This window comes from Myotis myotis, unplaced genomic scaffold (assembly GCF_014108235.1).
Source record: "Myotis myotis isolate mMyoMyo1 unplaced genomic scaffold, mMyoMyo1.p scaffold_m19_p_9, whole genome shotgun sequence".
NCBI lineage: Eukaryota > Metazoa > Chordata > Mammalia > Chiroptera > Vespertilionidae > Myotis > Myotis myotis.
In genome coordinates, this window is record NW_023416401.1 from 52,406,182 (window position 1) to 52,416,921 (window position 10,740).

A 10,740-nucleotide genomic window follows, 5' to 3' on the forward strand; every position below is an offset into this window, starting at 1 on the left:
CATGCCGCTCGTGTTCTGGAGTCTGCACATCTACTTCTTCAAATCAAAGGGAACAGAGCCCAGGAACTGACTGCTCCCACCAAAGGGGGAAAGGTGCTGCAGGTTTGCCACACTTAGATGCTTCCAAAGGATTACAACCATTGCTTTTTAAATATATATTTTTTTTATTGATTTCAGAGAGGAAGGGAGAGGGAGAGAGAGATAGAAACATCAATGATGAGAGAGAATCATTGATTGGCTGCCTCTGCACACCCCCTACTGGGGATGGAGCCCACAATCTGGGCATGTGCCTTGACTGGGAATTGAACCCTGACCTCTGGCTCATAGGTTGGTGCTCAACCATTGAACCAAGCCGGCTGGGCACAACCATTGCTTTAATGACTGTTGCTTTATCAATGTTCTGTGCACAGAAGAGGTAAGAGAGAGTGACGACCTCCGCATTCTCTCCTCCTGCCTCTCGCCCGGCCCGCCCGCCGCCCACCGCCACGACACTGCCAAACCCGTCCCTCCTGTGCCAGGCACTGATTGGCACCATGCCCTACCAATACCCAGCGCTGACCCCGGAGCAAAAGAAGGAGCTATGTGACATTGCTCGCCGCATCATGGCTCCGGGCAAGGGCATCCTGGCTGCAGATGAGTCCACTGGGAGCATTGCCAAGCGACTGCAATCCATTGGCACTGAGAACATCGAGGAGAACCGGTGCTTCTGCCGCCAGCTGCTGCTGACCGCCGATGACCGAGGGAATCCCTGCATCGGGGGTGTCATCCTCTTCCATGAGACACTCTATCAGAAGACAGATGATGGGTGTCCCTTCCCTCAAGTTATCAAATCCAAGGGTGGTGTTGTGAGCATCAAGGTAGACAAGGGCGTGGGTACCCTTGGCAGGAACAAATGGCGAGACTACTACCCAAGGGCTGGATGGGCTGTCTGAACGCTGTGCCCAGTACAAGAAAGACGGAGCTGACTTTGCCAAGTGGCGCTGTGTGCTGAAGATTGGGGAACACACCCCTCAGCCCTTGCCATCATGGAAAAGGCCAACGTTCTGGCCCGTTATGCCAGCATCTGCCAGCAGAATGGCATCGTGCCCATCGGGGAGCCTGAGATCCTCCCTGATGGGGACCGTGACTTGAAGCGTGGTCAGTATGTAACTGAAAAGGTGCTGGCTGCTGTCTACAAGGCTCTGAGTGACCACCACATCTACCTGGAAGGCTCCTTGCTGAAGCCCAATATGGTCACCCCAGGCCATGCCTGTACCCAGAAATTTTCTAACGAGGAGATTGCCATGGCAACTGTCACTGTGCTGTGCCGCACTGTGCCCCCCGCTGTCCCTGGGATCACCTTCCTATCTGGAGGTCAGAGTGAGGAGGAGGCATCCATCAACCTCAATGCAATCAGCAAGTGCCCCCGGCTAAAGCCCTGGGCCTTGACCTCCTCCTACGGCCGAGCCCTGGAGGCCTCTGCTCTGAAGGCCTGGGGTGGGAAGAAGGAGACCCTGAAGGCTGCCCAGGAGGAATATGTCAAGCAGGTGTGGGGGAGGAGAGCCGGCTCCACACTAAAGGGAATGGCAGGGCCCAGGCCCACAAGGCAAGCGAGACATCCCTGGACTCTCCCGAACCACTGGGAGGAATTGAAGGGGGCGGAGTGCCTTCTCCTCTGTGCTGGAGGGATCCCGTGCTGCTGATGTGACCTATGTGTACCCCCAGGCTGGTATGTGGACATGGAACGTGGATTTCTGGATTTAGGGAGAATTAGAGGAGGTGCCCATCAATGGATGCTTTACTCTATGCTGGCCCTGCTGCCTTTAGAAATGTGTTTGACTTTATTATTAGACAAACTTCAAGCACATACAAAAACGGAGGAAATAGTATAATGAGGTCCCATTAGCAAATTATAACCATATCACCAATCTTGTTTCCTCTGCCCCACTTCCTGCCAATGTTATTTTGAGGTAAATACCAGATTTCTATGTCATTTTGTCCATAAATACTTCAGTATGCATCTAACAGATAAGGACTTTTCTTTGAAAAAACAACCACAATACCATTATCACATTAAAAAATGAATGTCTTTAATATCATCAAACACCAGGCAGTGTTCAAATGTCCATCAGTCTCATAAATGTTACATGCTTTTTTAGTTTGTTTTAGAATCCAGGTTAGTAAGGTCCACGCAGGCTGTAAATCCTCAACTTCTGTGTTGAATAATGTTTTGAAACAAAATCTAGAACAAAATTGAACTTCTCTATCCCAACTCTGTTTTATGAAATTGCAATCGTGAGGAGGGTGTATTTTTTTTCCTTACAAAAAAGAACTCCCGAAAGCTATGTTAGTAATTGCAAAGCTGTTTCCCAAGGCCCCGGGTTTCTAGCCTCATAACTGGAAGCACTTGGCGGTCTGAGTGCCCAGCAAGGTTGGCAGGCGAGCCATTTCCCGCTGGGGACCTTCTGGATTGCCGCGTTCCTCCGGTAAATGCCTCCCCATCTCCTCTGAGGTCTAAGTCAGTGTTCATGTGCCGAACCAGCCACCAGGGGGCTCCCGAGGAACTCGATGAACTTCAGTTTCCCCAAAACCCACCTTTGTGCGTTTTATTTGCTTTTTATCACAGACTGAACTCGCCAGGGTGCGGCTTGTCTCCTCCTTCCGGTCCAATTCTGCCCGCAGAAGAGACCGGCCTCAGGGAGATGTGGCTTGTTCCCCGAGGCTGGCTGGGAAAGGACACGGTGAGCTGTCCATCGCTCTGTCCAAGGATTTGAGGTTTGCAACCCCTCGCCCCTCAGTGGCCCTCCCTGAATAGCCACTTGATGGCAGAGAACATACACAGGGGGTTAGGGGGAGGGAAGCAATATGAGTTAATAAGCTCCCTGTAGCCTTATGATTTTTATTAAATTTTTCGATTACTGGGGACACAGAGAGTGTTGCTATAAGCATCGTTGGACATGTAGGTAGGGGTGGTTAACGTGAAATTACACGCTCAGGAGGAAACCTGCGCCTCCAGGTTCTCCATCTGGCCTCACCAGTCCCTCCCCGTCTCTAGGTCTCAGTGCTGGAAACTGAGGGGGTGGGGGCAGAAGCGGCTTGCTAGGGGCCCCCCCTCTCCGTTGGGAGTTTTTGTTGGAGGAAGATATCAGTTTGCTGGGAGTCGTTTAAAATGACAGAAAGGTATGGCCTCACTATTCTGGAAGGCTAGAAGTCCTAAGCCAGGGGGTCGCAGGCCCATGCTGTCCTGGGGGGCTCTGGGGAGAAGCCTTCCTTGCGTCATCTAGCTTGTTTGGCGGCCATCCTTGGGGTTCTTTGGCTTATAGATGACCATCTTCTCCCTGTACCCCATCTTCCCTCTGCGCATTTCTATCTCTGGGGCCAGATGTCCCTTTTCAGAAGCACACAAGTCATATTGGATTAGGGCCAGCCCCACCCATGGCTTCATTTAATGGGATCACTGCTATAAAGACCCTATCTCCAAATAAGGCCACATCCTAATATACTAGGGGGATTAGAATTTCACATCTTTTCGCGGGGAGATACAAGTTAACCCATCATAGGACCACGTTGTAGAAAAGATAATGTTTGGAAGACTTGTAACAACATACCCATGAACTGTGCTCGCTAGTGGGCCACACCATCCTGAGGATCCAAAAAAGTTATGAGTCTACAAAGGTATGAGAATAACACAGAAACTACTATGATGAGGAGAACTACAGTGTGATTTTAATAAGGAACGTTAGCATTTTAACAACCAAATTACATCCTATTCACTATATTTGATGTTTTTCTGTGATCACTAATATAGAAAATAAATACAGGATGAGACCATAAATATCCAGAATATTTTTTGCTAAAAAACACATCAAAGGGTAATTATTATGCTACTAAACAGATGATCATAGAACTCTTTTATATATTAAATACTTAGAACTCTTTTATAGATTAAATACAGGGAACTTCATACTATAAACATCCACAAAATCAGCTTCACGCCCCTTTTCAGAAACTCACCCATTTGTTACATAAACGAGGCCACCCCTGCTTTTGCCCTTTACCACCAAAAAAGGGCCTTCCGTCTTTGGGGTTTTACTAGGCCGTTCCTGGCCCTTCAGGTATCGGTCCCAGAAGGCACTGCTTCAGTTCCTGACACGGTTTCTCAATGAAGAGCGTCAGGGCCAGCCCAGCGACGAAGGTCAGCAGACAGTGTCCAGAGAAAAGATAGAACTGGAGAGAAAGAGGGGCACAGTGGGCACACTCTTACTACAGGAGTCCTCTTGTGTTTGGATCTTAAAGTGTACCATCCCGGCTGTGTGAAACGTATCTGAGACAAACAGCCCTGAACATTAACAAATAGAATAAATAAAGCAAAGATATTATCCTGTGCAGAAGCCCTCCCTCAAACAAGACAAAGAACAATAGGCTCCCAGCCACAACAACAGGCTCCTCACAAAGCGAATAGTGTTGCTTTGTTGCCCCGGAGAGAACAGCTGGGAGGCTGCAGAGCTGGGCGGGGAGACTCACCATGTTGGTGTCCGTGTAGTGAATGAGCGTCTCCTGGAGGCCGTTGTAGAGGATGATGACGATGGGATGCACCAAGTAGCAGGCATAACTGATGCTGGCCAGGAAGCTCCACATACCACAAGCAAGCAGCTGGTTTACCAGACCTGCAGGGAACAGGCCTCGAGAGTCATTGCCGCTCCCTCAGGTGCTGCCCCTAAGTCTGCGGACTCCTTCTAAGAAGGTCTTCATTCATTATCATTTTTAAGAGAACGCACCCCCCAAAAAAACCACCCAACTTCCCATTGTAGGAAGATGAAAATGTAAGAAATGCTAATATTGAGTTTACAGGCAGTTTACTTCCTTCCTGTGGACTTGACCCCTGAGCACAGAACATCCACATGTATAACAAGGGGCGGAGTCCTCTCACTAGCCTGGGCCCGGTTCCGGGTGCAGCCACACGAACTGTGGGGCCTTGGGACCAGGCAGTGGACATGCCAGCCTCAGATTCTTCGCCCATTATTGAGCAGCTTGCATTTGGTCAACTTCTAGGTCCCTTTCAGGACAAATATTCCATAACTTGGGTCCCGAAGAATTCTTAATCCTTTAGAATGGGCTCATCTACCATTCAAGATTGGGGGCCACTGCTGCCGGCGACGGGGCACCACTGGAAGGTTTTAACTGAAGGCGTAACATGGGCAACTCAACAGAATCAGACCTTGAACAGAGCAAGACCCGCACGGCCAGCTTTGGCAATGACTGCAGATGATGGAAAAGGTGGTTCGGGCCATCGAGATCCCTTCTCGTCCTGAGCATCTGAATTAAACTCTTCTTCAAACATTCTTTTCTAGATACACTTTTCCGAAGGTCATCGCATGGACACACATTTTCTAAATATTTATCTAACTCATCCCCCGCCCCGCCCCCCACACACACACATTAACCTACTAGTCTTGTCATTTGCTGACACCTCAGCACCCAGTTCCCACTGTGTGCCAAGTAGAGAGAAAGGGAAGGACCATCGGTGCACAGATACTTCTCATCTGAACAAATCCCTTTCTTTCCACTTAGGCCCCCTTTTTGCTTGATTTCCTGCGAGGTGACGCCTGGCTCAGCAGGAGCAGTCTCCAGGGCCATCAAAGGGCTGGGACCTCAGTGGCTGTTCCGTCTCTTCTCCCAGATGAGCACACCGAGGCCCGGGCGGGTGCCCCCAGAACTCGTGTGCCCTGCACTGGGGTTGCTTTCCTCATGACCCTGCCTGCTCTCTTCCAACTTCTAAACCAGCTTCATTGGAGAGGCTGCACATTTCCTCCCAGAACCTGCATTTGTTCATAAGCTGGTGTCAAATCTCAAACAGAACATGTGGGGTTTTCCCAAGGATACAGACGAGTGGAGGTTTCAGATCCATTCACCAGCAAGCCCAAGCCCCTCTGCGCACACGGTTTTCACATTTGTCACCTTTAAAGGGCCAGTGTGAGCACACGAACGTCATACCTCCATAGCCTTCGTGACAGGCGAACACGACCCAGCCCACGGCCACCGCCCACAGGCTCCGGTGCACGGCCTGGTAGACAGCAGCGGCCACTGAAGGGGTGGCAGAGGTGTCGTCCACTGCGTACGCCACAGCGACCACGGCGAGCAGGCTGGACAGGGAGCAAGTCCACCCGAGCAGAGCCTGCACCTACAGGGCAGGGAACGATGCCGCTCACAGCCCCCTGGGGCACCGCACGCTTCCTTCTCCACACTACCTTCCTCTTTTGTACTATTGCTGTCACGTTAGGTGTCTATTTATAAACCTCAATCAGTACCCACATTTGACTAAATGGAAGGTTCAGATTAGTGGTTGTGAGGGCTAGGGTTGGGGCGGGGCAGGGGAGGGGGGTGGCCATGGAGAGGCGGCACAAGGCAGGTCTTTGTGGTGACAGAGGAGTCCTGTGCGTTGACTGTGGTGGTTGGTGGTCACACAAACTCACACACGTGCTACAACTGCACAGCCTTGTCACCCATACGTAAGTGAGTGCCCAGGGCGCCAGGGATCGAAGGCCCGTGGATGTACCCATGTCGGTTTCTTGGTTGTGACGATGGACTATAGTGGGGGAACTTGGGTCAAGGGGACACAGTGCTGTTTTTGTCACTCGCGATGGCTCTCAGATCATATTGAAAGAAAAATTAACTGACAAAAGGAGGCTCACCTTGTTTTTGAGAATGTTTGCCTGGTGGTTTTGGTGCATGAAAAGGCTCAGAAAGACACCCGCAAGGAATGGCCCGATTCGGCAATAGGGCTTAGTGTAGTACTCCGAAAAATACAGCACAGTCGCATTTTCACTGAATAACACAAGGAAATAAGACAAAAGACTAAGTTTGATCTGGACCTGAAAAGGGGAGTTTCTCAGATGCCCATTGAGTCCATCAGCCGACCCAAAGTGGAATTTGGGGTACCTTTGTTCATTTCTTAAGTAACGATCCACACAGGGACCTCATGATCCTGCTGTGGGCCATAGCTGCCTTGCTAAGATTCCAAATTGCCATGGGCCCCTCCTCCCTGGATCCTAAGGAATATGACAGTGGTCTTCATTTTCAATAGTTGTTTCTGGTGGCTGGTATGTCAGGATGACTCGGAAAACATGGTTCTCAGAAGTGAACCTCTTCTGAAAGAAGTGAATCCCTTCCTGGGAGCTCGTACAGAATTCGATTGCCCGGCCCCGGGCCACACCCAGTGATTCCATGGGTCTGAGATGGCCCTTTCTGGGAGCATCAGTGGGAATTAAGAGGCCCCAGGGGACTCCCATGTCCCTCATGTGCATTCAGACCTGAGAACCACTGGGGGAGAGGGGGCAGCCACCTCTCGGTCACCTGGCCACACCCACAGAAGACAGTGACATGATGGAAGGGCATGATGCTCCCCTAGTTAAAAGGCCTAGGGTGTCTGGCCAGTGTGGCTCAGCAGTTGAGTGTTGACCCAGGAACCAAAAGATCACCGGTTTAATTCCTGGTCAGGGCACATGCCCCAGTTATGGGCTCATTCCCCAGTAGGGGTCATGCAGGAGGCAGCTGATCGATGATGTTTCTGTCTTATAGATGTTTCTATCTTTCTATCCTTCTCCCTTCCGCTCTCTCTAAAAATCAATAAAGGGAAAAAAATTTAAAGGCCTATGGGGTAGTCATTCATCCCACTCACAAATTCATATTGAGCACTTATGTGCCAGGGATGGTTCTGGGTTATTTGACATCAGGTGGCCAGCAAACGCTGCTCTGAGAAGGTGACATTTACACAAACACCTGCAGGAAGTGAAGGAGCAAGCCCTGCCAAGATCTATATTCTAAAGGAAAAGCACTCCAGTGTCAGAGAACAGCGAATGCAGAGGCCCTGGTGAGGGAGCATGGTTGGTGTGTGGACGTAAGGAGGTCAGTGTGGCTGGTTCAGCATCGGCAGGTAGGGGAGTGAGGGGGGAGGTCAGACAGGGATTCTGCTTTGAGAGAATGGATGGTGATTGGAGGAACTTGAGTAGATGGCTGACAGGATCTGATTTTCATTTGCATCACTGACTGCTGCACTGAGACTAGATCAGCAGGTAATTGCACCAGTTTATCCTGTGTAATGCACAGGGTGGTCATAAAGACATACTTCATTAGGGAAGCAATATAGCCTTATGTGTAGGGTCCCAGGTTCAGCTCACACCTGTGCCCGGTACTAGCTGTGTGACCTTGAAGGAATAACCCCAAATTCCTCAAGTATCAGACTCTCCAACAACAAAACCCCCCAGCAGCAGTTGGCCACTGGAGGAGAAACACAAGACGGCCACGTGGGGGTGCTCCTTTCCTCTGAGAAGCACTTCAGCGGCCAGAGGACCCCTGGGCAAGTTGAAAGGTTCAGAAGATCGGAAACAAAAGTGCCATCAACTTTCCCATCCGGGCTGAACACGCCCCGCCTGGTTTTTCCACAGGGCAAACAGCCTGGCATTCGTCCCCCAGTCCTCCCTGGGAGGTCCTGGCGTGCCCAGGCCAGGCAAGGCGCAGAGCCGGGCCGGCTGGGAACGGTTACCTTGCTTCTGACGGAGCTGCCACGGGGAGGTCATGAGCCAGTGTGAGCAAAGCAGTGGCAGTGAAAGATGCCAAGAACAGTGCGGCCCCGAGGAGGACAAGGGCGTGTTTACTTCTGCAGAGAAGAGGGGACATTGACAAGAGTGCTCTTCAGTTTCCTTCACCGCAGAATCTGTGGACAGGAAAGACTTGCAACCCTGGCAAAGGCGAGGCCTGCCTTTGAGAGAGGCTGGCATGGGGCAGCTGAGGCTGAGGGGGGCTTAGGGGGGCGAGAGGTCTATTTACTTAAAAAATAAAATAATCTAGGGAAACGCTTGTGTCATAAAACCATTAAAAGGAAGATACTAAAGTGTATGTGCAGAATCCTTTCATGCGTAAGAAGCCGTGCAGAAAAAGATCGGAAGGACAAACACCAAAATATGGACAGCGAATTCACAGCTCTTTGAGGGAGGAATCGGGTCCAGGGCAATTGTGTTCCCCTCTCTTCATCCTAATGTTTTCTCCAATGTCCTTAATTTTTTTTTTTTTTAATCTTCACCCGAGGTTATTTTTTCCATTGATTTTTAGCGAGAGAGAGGAAGGGAGGGGAAGAGACAGAAAGAAACACCAGTTTATCCTGTGTAATAGACAGGGTGGTTATAAGGGAGAATTGTTTGACATGCTTCACTAGGGAGGCAAAATTGCATAGTGTGTAAGGTCCTAGGTTCAGCTCACACCCATGCCACTTACTAGCCATGTGACCTTGAAGGGTTAACCCAAATGTGTCTCTCAAATCAATGTGTGAGAGAGAGACATCAATTGGTTGCCTCCTGCATGTCCCTGACCAGGGCCGGGAGCCTTCTACCCAGGCACATGCCCTTGACCGGAATCAAACCCGGGACCCTTCAGCCTGCAGGCTGACCCTCTATCCATTGAGCCAAACCGGCTAGGGCCCAATGCCCTTAAATTTAACAAAAGAGAAGAATACATCTTTTAAAATGTGGCATGGATAATGCACACACCATCAGTTTCTCCGTGAATGACTGAAGCCCTAGTTTAGAGTTTTTCTAAAACTAACAAAAATTCAGGTGATAAATCACCCACGTGGAGAAGCGGGCACACAGATGGGTTGCTTGGGGCGCTGTAAATTCCTTCACTCTTTCCGGAGAGCCATCTCCTGGTATGTCACAAAATTGTTCCTACCTTTTGACATAGTAATCCCACTTACATATATGTCCCCAAGGAAATAACTAAGAGAAAGAGTAGTGTGCTCCAAGGAACTCGTTGTCATCCATAGTCATGAAGAATTGGAAACAATCTGGATGCCCTAACCTTCGAACTGGCATTTCATCCTAACACTGACAAGTATGCAGGTCATGCCAACATGTGGAAATGTTTATATGAAGAGTTACATGGAAAACGCTGAGCACGAGATGTTGCACACACATGGACCATAGCTCTGCACAAACACGGACTGCTGTGTGTAGGACCAAGATTGGGGGCGAAGGTAAACAGTGCAGGATTTCATGCTGCAAACTCATCTGAGAAGTTCTTATCCCAAATTTTAAAAGCTGCTCTCCCCAGACCTGGAGCACTCTCCTGGAATTTTGTGGGAAAGGGCACAGAGGGAGGAAACATGTCCCAATGACTCACTTTCCATGGACGAAGACGATGACCGGCGTTGTGAGGTGGAAATGGAAGTCACTGGCCAGGTACCACGTCCAGCCGTTGCACTGGAAAGAGAGCAAAGGTTACTTCTCTCTGCCATTTTCCAGGTCTGCCTCCCACCAGGAGAGGAGTTCAGTAGGCAGGTGGGGATTTCCATGGAAGAGAGAGGAATAGTGAGTTACAGGAATCTCACATACCTCATCTCATCTAATCTTTGTAATAAGCCTGTACGGTAGGTTCCAGTTTACAAAATGGAAATTGAGTTTTCTCTATTGTTTACAAAAGAAAACAATAATATCGAATCTCTTAGGACAGCTGTGGGAACGAAACTGTATCGTATTACACAGATGCAAGGAATAATTACTGTTATGGTGCGGTTGGAGTCAGGCTCGCTGCTGTTCTCTCTTCTGTGCCTCGCCCCCTTCCCTCCCCCACTCTAGGAGGAGAGAATGTGTCCTTTTAGAACGGAGGCCTGGCTCCAGACGAGTTATGTGGGAAACCCAGGGTTCCCACGCATGACTGACATGAGATCGTCTGGCCAAAGCCACATCTTTCATCACTTACCTGTCTGTG

General features: G+C 49.9%; 1 long non-coding RNA gene and 1 pseudogene across 1 annotated transcript; one reads left to right on the plus strand and one right to left on the minus strand.

Annotated features, from left to right (window-relative positions):
- Nucleotides 1–510: 510 nt before the first annotated feature.
- Nucleotides 511–1,743, plus strand: LOC118663301 (annotated as a pseudogene).
- Nucleotides 1,744–3,616: 1,873 nt separating this feature from the next.
- On the minus strand, nucleotides 3,617–6,224 carry LOC118663790. Its single transcript, XR_004970142.1, has 3 exons — nucleotides 5,974–6,224; nucleotides 4,504–4,646; nucleotides 3,617–4,206 (listed from the first exon to the last, which is right to left on the minus strand). It is a non-coding gene; the product is annotated as an uncharacterized LOC118663790 (long non-coding RNA).
- Nucleotides 6,225–10,740: the final 4,516 nt, after the last annotated feature.